At 37.2% G+C, this 13883-nt stretch overlaps 1 long non-coding RNA gene across 1 annotated transcript in view; it reads left to right on the forward strand.

The window, feature by feature from the left end:
- Positions 1 to 13883, forward strand: part of LOC122182634 — a 76810-nt gene that overhangs the window by 21226 nt on the left and 41701 nt on the right. The gene's annotated exons all lie outside the window — the stretch shown is intronic.

Below are 13883 nucleotides of genomic sequence, written 5' to 3' on the forward strand. Positions count from 1 at the left end.
GATTTGAAAGGGAGGAGCTTTTTTCAGTGATTGAGATCAGTGTAAAGTAATATGATTATTTTGTAGAGAAAATGTTTTTTCTTCCTTTTTTAATGCTTAGATTCCACAGTGAATGAGCACAGATTTGCTTTAGCAACAGTCAGTTTTATAGACTTTACTTGCTCACACCTCTACCTATATTGCCAACATTGATTGGAATCCAAAATTTCACGGTGCCACAATGGCACGTTTGTGCCACTGAAACAATATGAAACTTAAATTATAGCTTCATAGATCACCTTATCTGTGGTTCATTTCACAACAGACCTGGGTGTCAGAAGATTTAGTATATCATGATCTGTGTTGTATCCCTAAAAATGGGCCAGATTGTATGATTTCTTGTTTGTTTTTAATGAATATTTCATGATGGGCTAATTTGGTTCAGTGGTTAGCAAATGGGTTGACAGCCAGACGGTGTGTATTTACATTGGTGAGTTCATCACTGTGGCGCCTGCAGTGGCATTTGAAAATGTAAGATTATTTGCTGAAAGCAGTCTGAATTTTTATATGTTCGTTTCAGCATTCTAAGAAAATCGATGAAAGGTGTTTCTTTACTTTAGTATCTTGACAGCCTTATGAGCAGAAATACAAGATCATCTTCGAGTCAGTCATCACAGTATAGTTCACTGTGTTCTTAACCCAGCAGCCATGATGTTGACAGCTTACTCCTTCAGAAAGTTGTCAGCAATGCTGATGTGGAAGCAGCAGGGTGCCTTGGCTTAAGCCAATCTGAGTGGAGAGACCTTTCGCCGCCTTCTTTCCCCTGCATCACATGGAAAAAGGAGTACTAAGCAACATGATGCTATTAAGCTCTATATGTTAATTGAACCAAATGGGAGATGATTACATCAGAGAAGCTTTAAACACGAGGACATATGCACCAAGATAACTAAGACCTTCCCCAATAAAAAATGTCTGGTTGGCATAGCTGATCTTGGGTGAGAATGGACACTTACTCTGTCTGTAAGGCTGTGGTGGTAGCTCAGCACCAATTCATAACTATTCCACCCTGGACGTTCCACTTCTGCAAGGTGACAGATCTATGCATACCAGCTCAGTGCCCCCTTTCCTGTTCCTCACAGGCAGCTACTGGCACAAGCTGCTGATCAAATCAGTCCATGCTGATATCAATGGTGGAAGTTTCCAGCAGTTTCAGGTATTTGTTCTCCTGTCTTTTATTAAGCTAAGTATGTGGGGATATATAATTTTTGCCTTGATCTGCTCTGAGTTGCATTGCCTGGCATTTGCATTTTGAAATCTTGGCTAAAAAGGCACGATGAACATGTAATCAAATGTTCACCCATCACATAGAGAACTACTCGAGCTCTTGCTTTCTCTTTTATCAGACAATGCAAAGTTCTCTGTTACTGACAGAGTGATGGCTTACTGTCAGTACAATCCTATCACCTCAATTCAAATGAACTTCAATGTGTTTATTAATGCCTTGTGCTTCCTTTGTCTTTAAACAACTGATACACAACTGAATTCACATACTGCAGAAATGAAGTGCATCCACAGCCAGCTACTTTTCAAAATGCACACTATCTGTTATTTCTGTAAATAATCCCAGCAATGGATTTCCTCTTTATTAATTTCTAGTCCTCCTTCCTCTGTGAAAGTGGGAGGCTGCTGGTGGAGAAATGTGAATGGCTCCTGTGGCCAGTGCTGTTGGACAGAAATCAGCACCTTAGGCTGACAGAATGTAAGAGAAGGTATTGGAATCTAGCTTGTTCAGGATTCCCTCTGGCATTGCAGAGCCTGGATGAAAGCAGTAAGGTTGTGCAGGGCTAGAGGATCACTTGAAATCCGTGTTATTTTATTTGGAACTTCCCTTTTTGTGTGTTGACTGAGTTCTTCAAGGCAGAACTGTGTATGGACTAGATAGGGTTTATGTCATGCACTAATCTTGACAAATCATACTATTTTATGTATTACATATTATTGTATTACTGCTGTTTAGCTTCTGGTCTGACTTTATGGATTTCTGGGTACTTAGTACCAAAACAATCTATTTTGGTAAACTTAAGTTATTGGAATTGACTTGATGAAGGTAGGATGCATGGTACAAATGAACTGGTTAAATAGCATGCCTTGCACTAATTTTGCACTTGCACTCAGGCACTTGATGTGCTTGCAGAGACTGAGTGCTAGTTAGCCATCAGGTTGCTACCTGTGCTGGCTGTAGCCTGAATCAGCTCTACACCATCTAGGAGTGGTTGTGGTTGAGGAGCTAGATCTAGCACTGTTCTGGCTGACATTTGTCATCTGTGTGAGGTAAGATTACTTGGAACCAAAGTGAGTCTTGTTCATTGGTTTTTTTATTGCTGCTGTGAGCAGAGAAAATTTCATTAACTTAAATTTAAATTAGGTAACTATTTTGCAGTAAGGGAAAGAGATTATATATATATATATATATTTTAGTGCACTGTAAAGAAAAGTCTAGCAATTAGAAGATTATTTTTAATAATCCCTTCTTAATAGGGCTGGGTTATCAAGCTGGAACCCTGAAGAAAATAATTAAGTTGATGAGGAGAATAACTGGGCAAGATCACAGTGATGATGAAAATTTTTACTGGAACAAAGAAATTTGTATCAGTTACGGTTGCAAGTTTTCTCTTATGTGCACTGGATTACCCCTGCACAGTCTGTTTCTTCATTTTCTTCATGATAGTTTCAGACACTGTGAGCATGTTATGTATGGGAGAGAAGAAAATGAGATTTCACATAAATTTAACATTAAAGAGATCTTTTTTTTTTTTATATTTCTGTCACTGACCTAACAGTTTCTGTTAGTGACCAAATTAGATTTAATAGCTGCCCAATGCAGTACATTTGCCATGTGAAAATGCCCATGCCTTGTGTACGACAAGAGAAAATTACACTAATATAGCTTTGAAGAAGCCAATTGTTATAAGTTTAGATAGTTGTCTCTGGAGTGTTAAATTACTCCTTGGCAATTACTGCACAACAATTACAGCTTCCTGTTTCTGAGGGTAGTCCTTTTTCAGATGAGGGGAATATCTCTGAATGCAATTGCCCTTTCTCTTGTCCCTCAGTGCTGGAAGAATAGAGAAGGAAGTGATAAGGGAAGGGAAAAGCATGTGAAAGAGATGAATAAAGAAGATGAAAAATGAGAAGTTTGCTCATGACAAATGCATGGACTAGTTATGTCAGTGCTTCAGCTCATTTCTCACTGGCACCGCAGAAAGAACAGTTCTCTCGTGGCTTTGATTTTTCTCTTGTGCTTATATAAAGTTCATAGGCTGGATGCTTAACTAGTGTAAATCAGTGCTGTACTGCTTAAGATAGGTGACATGGATGAGGAACTGTTCCAGGAGGAATTATTCTGAAGCCATGTGCTGTAAGCAAGATGAGAATGATAATGTGTGCCTTTATTTAACTCAGGTCCTTGAGCAGAGGAATTGGTAATACAAATAGTATTGGTAGTAGTGCCTTCAGCACTCCTTGGCTTGAAAGATAATCAGAGCAATCAAAAAAGCAATAATGTAGAAGTAGGAAGCAGGCAGTGAATGGGGCAGAGTTGCTAAGCAAGGAACACCTTGATGAAAGCGATCAATACCTGGAGGTAAATTACAGTTGATACAGAGGACCTGGGCCTTGGGAAAGTGGGAAGTATCTGGTGGTTCAGTACAGCTCTTATTGTGATGGTATGGGCTTTCTGAACCATCTGGCTCTTTGCCTCAGACAGCATTTGTAATGTGACCTACTGCTGTCAAAAAATGTTTCCCATGCAATTATATACCACAAAATGTTTTCCATATAACAAGACGTGTTTCAAGTGCACATAAAGGGCTAACTGCACTGTTTGAATGTATTTAAATGATCCTTCATCTATAATTTACGTACATCACTGTTGTCAAGTATATATTGATTACCATTCTATTGGATGTCAGCTCACTCAGAGATGCACGAAGCAAGGCAGGGAGGTGGTCCTCCTATTAGTGCTCTATTAAGCTGTAATGATTTGTGGCTTTGCATACTACAGAAGCTGTGTAAGGTCATGAATCTTGGGAAGAGAGCATATTGATGTAGCATGAAGTTTGTCCTCTCTTTGGAAACATTTGTATGTGAAAACTGTTTTTTACGTGTCGTAGCTGCAGAGATCTGTACTGGAATATGGCTCTCAAAACTCAGTTGAGATGTATACTTGTGTTACTGGAAGATTATAAATGTAAGCAGTTACTCCACAGAGTTTAACAGAGAGCAGTAAATCCCCAAATCTGCCTAGGCAGCCTTGTGACCTAGAGCAAATCTATGATCACTTTTTTTTTCTTTTTTTTTTTCGAGTCACGCGTGCACTTTTATCTTCTCCTTCTGTGTTAGTCACACCAGGTGACTGATATTATTGGTTTATTTTGCAAATACACGCTCCTTTTTTTCACCTTTCTTTCCTTTTTTTTTGCTCAATCAAAGGCAGGGAAGAAGAAATATCCTTGAAACAGCATTTTTAAAGCTGGTGCTTCTTTAACAATTATTGATGGTACTTATTTCAGTAGTACTGGAAGGCTTAAATCAGAATCAGGGATCAGATGTGTGAAGCTTTGTAGAAACATGAAGCAAAATTGAGTTGATACTCCTAAGTTTTTATATTCTGGGTAGAATTAAAAGTTGATCTATACTCTCTAAATGCCACTCACCATTTGTTGCTAGGTGTTTATAATCAGTATATCCCCCATATAGCTACGACAGGCTAATGCAGATAGTTTTCTCTGCATTGTTCTGGGGATACTTCTCAGGAACCAAACTAAGCTCTGTTGGCTGTAATGCAGTTTTTTCCTGTAGAAACACTGTAGGTTCAAGAGTGCTGAATGGGAAAGAAGATGTGATGAAAATTCTGGATGGTGCAGTAGCTAACCATATCTCATTATGCCTGGGTCACAATGATTTTGGCTCTTTTTATTACTCTATAACAAGCTAGACTGAGATCTCTGAAGAAGCATCAAAGCAGTCAGTGTTTACACTGCAAAGTCGCAGAGGTCAGCAGGAAGAGTTTTTGAATGTGCTACTGCAGTAACGTTTCCTTGACAGTGGCACTGTGGATCTATTATACTGGGTAGAAGTGCCGCCTGCATTGGACTCGTAGTGCTGATGTTCAGACTGGATTGTCCTTCCCAAGCAAGCAGATCATTATCTTCCTGTTACTTGCTACTAAAGTCCTCTAAGGCTTTTCCCAGAGACTCAGCTTGGCAAGTAAAAGAAACAGGTCTTGCAAGCAGGAAAGCAGACCTGGTCAGGTACTGGTGAGCGTTTTGTGCCTTTCCACTGCTGACATACTTCCTATTACAGAATCTGTAGTGCTGAATCATGCAGTTTTGTAGCTTTGCACAATCAGTACATTTTGTTTTGCCCCAAGTCTTGAGTGCCAGACTGAAAAGAAAGGTTGAATTAAAAGGATTAAAAGAATTTTTCAGAAAAGTATCCACCAGGAACAAATACAACTGATTAACTTAATAGGTGAATGAGCATCACTGCATTGCAGAAGTATACCTCTAAATGGGATTCACAGTGCAAGAAATCTGAGGGAAGAAGTTGGACAATGACAGATGTTTCTGTGTATGGTGTATTTGTAGACAATGAATCTATTTTCTTTGTTTACTTGTCTGTTTGCATAAATGAATTACCTAAGAATAGACAGGGGTTTTATTCATTTTATTCACTTATTTATGTTATAGACATTCAAACTTGGACTGTTATTTAAGATTGAATGGAATCAGTAAAAGCTGTCTGTAGGGAAAATGCCTGTTTTCCTTTTGTGTCATTCTTGGTGTTTTTGAGACCCATATCATTACGTGCAGCATGCTTGCTAGAAGTAGCTTGCTGTTCAAGTTGTTCATCCTCTTCTGTCTCTTGGCTCTGTATCTCACACCATGCTGCAGAGCTCATGGTCTGATTTTCTGGTTTTTAAGTTTGCAAGTATTGGCCTGTGCTGTATGACAGGTAGGTAACGTGAACTTGGATTCTGCTTCTGTGAAAAAATACATAATCCCACGTACTCCAGCACCAGAGGAAAACAGATATCAGTGCTTGTCTAAGACAAAAAAATGTCTTGTATCTGTGTTTCAGAATGATAAAAGGAATGAGGCATCCTGTGTCTTCACGTTGTTACAGAGGACATGAAAAGAGGAAAGCTGTTAGGCTATTCTAGGTTTGTGTGTTAAGTCAAAATCTGGCTTCCAAGTTTACATTGTTTACTGCCTCTAACCTTCCATCTCCTATAAGGAAGCAAATGATACACACTAATGCACTGGGGCATGTTATGATTTCTTAAATTTCAGTTCCTTTTACCTTAGCTGCTGAATTATTTCAGAAATAGGTTGTCTTTATATAAATCTTTTTTTTTCTTTTTTTCCCCAGCTATGGCTGGAAATATCTGTGTAAACTGATCAGTGATATATACATTTTTTGTGATAAACTACACTGAAGCATCACTGCTTGTTACTGTGATCAGAAAAACCTTTATTTTATTAGCTGAACAGCTACTGGGACAATTCAAATGAGAACTACCAACATAGGTCTTATTTGTTGAAGATCTGCCCTTTACTTTTGGTTGTATGTCTATAGGTTGCTTGACTATCCTGAAAGGGAAAACAAGTGGCTGGTGGAAATTACAGTTAATTTTTTTTGTCTCTTTTACCCTGAACTTTTGGGATATTGTACCTTGTTGTACTTTGTGAAAATTCAGTGAATTTCCCATTTTTGCCACGTAAGTTTTATTTGCAGCCCTCCTGAGCAAAAGATATATGTTGATAATTTCTGGTATTTCTGCACTAGTGAGTACTCTAGCTAATGTTGCAAACAGACTTTCATTATAGCCCTCTTTTTATCCTCCTCAACTCATATATTTTTTGAAAAATTCTGCTGTCTCAAAACTGCCATCATTAGTCTCAGCTCAAAAGTTTTGAGGAAGATTTCAATTAAATGCATCCGGCTATTATGCTAATAGGAAGAGAAAAAATTCTGTTTTGCACATAGTAGTTTGAATATAGTTACGTGTGCTTAAGCTGTGGCAAAATATGAATTGCACATGCACAGCACTGCCTTCTTTCAAAGATGTAAGTTGTATTTTCTTTCTATTGTGATAATTAAAAACTAAACTATCCTAAAATTCTATCAACTTGTTTTCCCCATATTTCAGAATCATGAACGTAAAATGCAAAGTGGTTTCTTTAGCATGGGTGGGTTAGAAAGGCAGTTAGCTATTCATTCACCAGCTCGTATCCACTGATAATTTTAACTCTTGATGATAGCTTATTGGTGGGCGCATAAAGCGCTCCTGTTTGAATTTTATTTAAAGCAGTATTCTACTGCCAGTTAAAATGTCTTTTTGTTATTAAATCACATCAGTTTCTAAGAAGTATCTTCTAATTCCCTCTCACATCAATAATTATCCCAGTATTTTTGTGGAAGACATTTCACTTCATTATTTCATGGTATCCTATCATGTTAGATGTATTGGCATAGGAGATTACGTATCTTATCTGTTAATTCCTGATATGCTAGTAGATCTGTCACAGGAGAGCTGGACCTTATTATATGGTATGATACACAATGTCCTATTGCTGACATTTCATTACTGATATTTCCTGTCAGAAAAACAAATAAACTGGTGTGTTTTTAAATTTTATTTTAAAAAAATTGTCACCAATAGCTTCAGTTTAGTGCTCACTGAGACATACTGCAATTAAAATCAAGAGCTCACATTTGTATTTGCAATGAAAGAATCTGATATTTTGACATTTAATTGAGAAATAGAAACGGAGTGCTCATGAACTAGGAACAGCTGTGTCTTCCTAAAGTTTGTCAGCTCGTAGTATCCTAAAATTTTTTAAGACAGCTATTTTTCACAAAATGTTTCAAGATGTGCTTGGATTTTTTTCTGAAGTAGCTTTCATTTCCTACAATTACTCTAGTTGGGAAAATAGTTCTGAGTTCTCTTCGCTGGGAAGAAGAAAAGTTATTAACAACTCTTTTTACAGGACTAAGGTAGAGAAATTAAATGCTCTGTAATTTGCTGGAGTTATTTTACCCTTAATATGGCTACAGAATTCATAATCTTTCTTCAGACACTGAATGCTAGGCTGATGTTTACAGTGAAGATCATCCATGTTTGAGCACCAGCCTGCATTTTCTCTTTGTTTTATGCTGTGGTTAGGCCTTATCTTCCACGATGGCAAAACATTAATACTGATCTTTCGCATTTGTCTGACCATGATTTTCATTCTACATTCTGTGCCCTGGAGCCAGTATCAAAACTTTTCAAGTCAATTGCTGTCCTTGGGGAAGTGGCCATTAAATGACAATAAATATTATTTATCTGTCCTTTACTCTGTGCCAGCAGTGCTTTTCCCCAAGACTTACTGAAGAAGTTTGCCAAGTGGCAAAAGCAATATTAACCATGTTGAGATTCACTGCTGTGAGTCTTGACAAAGCGGGGTTTTCCCCTTGCTGTGCTGTCACTACCCTGGTTGAGCCAGAGGGTACAGGGCTGCTGACTGACAAGGCAAACTTTCCCCTTTGTGTTACCAACCTGTCAAATGTTTGTCTGCTTGCTGCACACAACCACTGAGTCACATCCATAAAATAAATGCATGAAGTTCATCTTTTTTGTTTGTTGTTTAAAAGAGAGGTGATTGCTCCTCAACATTAGGCTTTGAGCTTCTGTCCATATAAATAAAAATTGTTAACTCTGTGCATGTGCTGCTTCTTTTGCCTCAAGGCTATGAGAAGCAACGCTGCTGGTAGTATCATATGTGTACAGTTTCAGGGCCTGACCTGTACAATTTTTAAAGTTCCCTAATGAAATTTGACTCGTAGAAATAAAATTGTACTCCATTAATACATTAACAGATACACTTTAATGATCTGCATTTTCAAAAGAGTCTGTCTTTCAAGTAGAGCTAAACAGAGTGCATGCCAGATGCTGTATGTTTCTGTAGATGAGGCAATCCATAGCTCTACCACTGAAATATCTCCCACATGCTGTGTGACTGGAGCAGGTGTTTCTCTTTTTATTAACAGCTGCCCAGCTAACATCTGATTTCTAGATGCTCTAAGATATTACCTTGTAACAGATTTTTTTTTTGTGTGTGTGTAGGTTTGCTTTTCTTATCTTTTCTTTGCTGTTCAGGAAATACATTTGTTTACTCTGAGGAAAAGAAGTAATGGATTTGAAATAAATTCAGTCCCCTTTGTGAAATTATAGAATGTGTATGAATAAATTTGCATCAGGTTGCAACTTTGGAAAGTCACTGCTGTGGCTATAAATGCTTAAAGGTACTCCTTGGAGGGCATCTCAGCAGTGCTTACCTGCAGGCTATTAATTTCTAATTTCTGTTTGATTAGTACTAAATTTTTCTCCTGACATCTTGTTATTTTTCTAGCTTTCACCTGTGCTCATCCTCTTGCATTTCCATAATTTCTTTTAATATTCTTGAATTCTAGTGCCACTGTCTTTGGCCTGAATGCTCTTCAAAATGTGCTGCTTTCTTCCAGATTCCCTTATTTTAAATATCCGCCTTCTACACACTGAAAGAGTAATTTTTTGAGTTATGTGAAAAGTTATTAGTTTTTTCCCAGTCAATCTCGTCCACCAATCAGAAAAGAATAATTACTTTTCTCCTCCTCATTTTCACTTTTTTTTTTGGTATGTGTTCATTTGTGTTCATTTGTTTTTCTTTTTTTTTTTTTTTTTTTTTTTTAAATCCTACTAAATAAATGAGTAGTGTAGTGAGCAATAAAAGATGAGTTAAGATGGGAAGAAAGACTCTTACTTCCTACAGGAATGAAATGTCTTTTTCAAAGTTAAAAGCAAGCAGAATTACTTTGTGTTACATCTTGTTTAGGAGAAAATACAACAAGCATGCAGACTTTTGAAATATGTTTTTTTCTTGTATTACAACAGATGAAGGCTGAGAATTTGATGCTCTTTATGCTTTATAAAGATGAACACAGCACAGTTCTGTAGAGGGAGCGTTATACTACCCTGAGATTCTGAATAAACATCTAGTTGTCTGTGGAACTAGAAAAGATCCACAGAATTATGAAGATTCTAGATATAGCAGTATTTACTTTGTAAGGATTTAAGACATGCAGTGTTCACAGGGACTGATAAAGTCTTTCTTGAGACCTACAAGTATCTTTCCCTTTTGTGTCAGTCTCTCATAAATTATAAAAGATAGTTGTTTATTACAAATCATGTATCTCTGAACTTGGCCTTTTTCCTGGAAGCTTTTCCATGGAGTCAATATATGTCATCAACTCTTTCTATCACAGCAATTTGTTTTTTCAGTGAAAGAGGAATGAAAATTCCCACTGATTTCAGTGACAGCCATATATGTCCTTCACCTCTGCAAAGCCTATTTCAGGCTGACTGCCTGGGAGTCTGGACCTAATTATTTTAGTTTGAGGATTATAATCTTCCTCTCTATTGGAAAGCTTTCATTTTAGAGTGTGGGCTTTTCTATTTAGTGGTGGTGTTGTTGCTTTTAAATGTTGTAGCTTTAGGATGTGAATCTGGACTTTTCAAATAGAGATTTGAGACAACTGATTCCCATGTAAACTTGATCTGGAATTCCATCTATAAAAATAATTGCATAACTTCTTCATTGTAGGTGTTCTGCTTTCTGGGTCCTTGGCTTTGAGGTCTGTGTTGCTATATGGATCTGGGGTGTATGCTAATAACTGGGATCACAAAAATTGTCTTCACTTTGTAATCCTTGTAAAATGTATCCCAATTCATCTTTTAGTATTCTATATATAAAAAAAAAGCTGTTAAAAAAGCTTTTAAGATTTTTTTTCTTGTTCTAATCACTTTTTTGTCTTTATGCTGAAAATGTATGTTTTGAACAATACATTTGCAATCTGGGACGAATCCCTTTTCCTTTGAAGTCAGCAGATGTGAGATGCGAAGTAGTTTCAGCCATCAATAAGGGAGAAGCTTTAAAGGTCTGTTCCCAATGGCTCTTTTTATAGTACAAAGATGTTTGAGAGTGAGGGAGACAATCCTCTTTAAAAAAGCCAATGTCTCTTTTCCATAATCAAAACATAATTTTTCAGTATGCAAATAGACAAGGCAGAGATGGACCCCAAATCATCAAACTGCATTTTTGAAGTGCCTTATTTTCTCAGAGGGGAATATTTCCATTCACAACAATATGACTCAAACCAGGACTAATACACGTATCATTGCACATGTTCCCATTTATATGTTCATAAACCAGTTCCTGTTTCCCCTCAGAGGAAGCATCCTCTCAGTGAAAAATCTTGTGAAAGAAGGTCAGTGTGATATTTTAGATAAAGAAAGGAGGAGTATGTTTATAGAGAAAGGGAATGTGAAAAGTAAGAGGAATAACATTTGCTTCATCGTCGTACTGTCATTTTTTGAGCAACATATCTGGTACCTATGTGCAAAACGAAGTTTTTCTTCACAAGCTCTTTGCAGATGTAGTAAGGCTGATTTATTTTATGAAGGCACTGTGGTTGCTCTAGCTTGTCATCAGAAGCCACATGGACATGTAATATTAGGTTGTGAATGAAAAGTGTTTCCTGATGTGCCTTAAAGGAAAACAAAAAAATGTCCCAGTGTTTCATTTGCACCCTTGGAAGGTCTGGGCTCCATGAGATGTCATTTTAAAATATGTTCTATGTTTTCTTTTACTTAGTCTCAATACGTCAGGCTCAGCTAAACGAAGAACTAAATTAAAACTGTCATTTCAGCTCATAAATAACAGATGTCTCACCCATTTAATTATTTATAGTCTTGAATCTTTCAAAAATGAAAATGGCTATACACGTTTTTAATGTAGTTCTTGGTAATTTGCTGCATGAATGATAAGTTTCCAGATAATCCCAGCACACAAACATGAAAAATAAAACTTCAACTGACTCGCTTATCTTATGCAACTGCTTATCCGATCCCCCGTGACTTCTTTTAAATTAAATTTTAAGTGAAATCTAATCACAACAAAATGATGTTCATACACTTGCATTAATAATTTATCTGGTAGAGATCACGGTGCAGGTAGTATGGACATTAGAGATTCATTTTCTTCCTGAAAATCAATGCTTTCTCTTTTTGGTAAGATTCGCCTTCTCATCTGTGTGAACTGTGTTCTGATGGATCGCTAGTCTGAAATATTAATGTTGAAAGAAATTGAGACTGTGCCAACATTTAGAAATATATATATGCATACAAACCGACTCTTTTGTGTTCCCCTAGCCAGTGATAAAATTATGTCACTTGGCTTAATGATTTATTTTCTTCTTAAGAATATAGCTAATGAATTTAATGTGTTAACAAAGATTCATTGGCAACACGCGAAAACTGAACAAGCAGTTTGGAAAATGAAAGAGGATGCTGTGGTATGAATGCTACAATTCATTTTGAAGAAGAGCAATCTGCTCCCAGAAAATGCACCTCTTCCTCTCACTTTTTAGGTTTATTTGTGAGAAATTAAAGGGAATCACTGGCAGTCCTATCATAAGGAAAAAGTAGATTGGTCATCTGGAATCTCTACTATGTGGCTGAAGAGTATTTCTCTTTTAGAACAGAAGAGATAAAGTATTATTGCTTGGGTGGCTGTAGGGCTTGTTTGGTTATGGGTAAACAGAGTGGCAGAAACATCAAAATGTGTCTATAAGGGAGTCATGTATTGCTAAAAGCATTTGCAGAGCAATTATGGAAAAAGGCAAGTTGGAGTTAGCATTTTGATAGGTTGCAGGCTGCCAAGAGTCTTAGAAGAGTGACTAAAGGAATTGTTTTGGTCTTTGATTCATAATGTGCTCAGGAACACAAAAACTTGTTTAAATTCTTTCAGTAAATGAGAAATATCAGGCTGATCATATATTTTATTTAAAATCATCTTCGTGACTCTAATATTTCAAAAAATGCTTGAAGATCAAACAGGTTGTGTATAGATTTAGGTTGTTAAAGCAAAATGTATTCACTAAAATAAAGCCAGACAGATATTCTTCTTTTTACCAAATATATTTTTAAAAGGGATGATTTTACTACTTGTAATCAGGTACAGCAGTGATTATTGGCTAGGCATTTGATAACAATCTTTGCAGATATAAATCAGCACAGACACTTAGAAGTGATGGAGTTGGTGTAACTTTTACCTGCAGTGCTTTCAGTGAGGCAGTACTCCTTTGAGGAGTACCAGTTGACGTGCAGAGGCTGTACTTTGAACTTGGCCTTGAAGGGCTAAGAGGGAAAAAAAAAAAAAAAAAAGTTGCACCTGCAGCATATTAAGGGAAGGTCTAAGTACTTATGAATTCAATATTGGGCTTATTAGTAATCACATCTCCTTTTTAGTGGTTGCTTGTTTGAAGCATTTTCTTATTTGCTGGAAAAAAATTTGCAATCTTTCTTCATGTTATATCTAGGAGAGAGTCTTGAGAAGCTCTGCTTCTGCGTGGGACTTGAGCTAGCAGTCAGGGTTTGTGGAAAGACAAGAAATCCAGGGTAGGGCTTGGGTCATGCAGACTGAGCGGACTTGAGCTCTGATGTCTCTGTTGATGGTGAGATGGGGCCATATTGTTTGGAGAGAGAGAGAAGGAGAGGACTGGAAAACAAAACTGCTGTGGATTGAGAGAAATGGGTGTAAGATGATCCTGGCACGTTCAGAAAGCATGGGACGGCTGAACTGTGGCCTCCTTTACTGTCAGAAGCTTCTATCGATGTGACAGGGCAGAAAAGTGAAAGAAGCAGGCTGCTGACTGACAACAAAAAGCACAACCAGAGTGCTTTGAGGAAGGGAAAAGAAAAATGTTTCAAGTCAGGGAACTGAGGAGAGCTGATGGGTCTGGCCTGTTGATGCAAA

The sequence above is a fragment of the Lagopus leucura genome, unplaced genomic scaffold (genome assembly GCF_019238085.1).
Source record: "Lagopus leucura isolate 7727_CA_CO unplaced genomic scaffold, USGS_WTPT01 Super-Scaffold_100015, whole genome shotgun sequence".
Taxonomy (NCBI): Eukaryota; Metazoa; Chordata; class Aves; order Galliformes; family Phasianidae; genus Lagopus; species Lagopus leucura.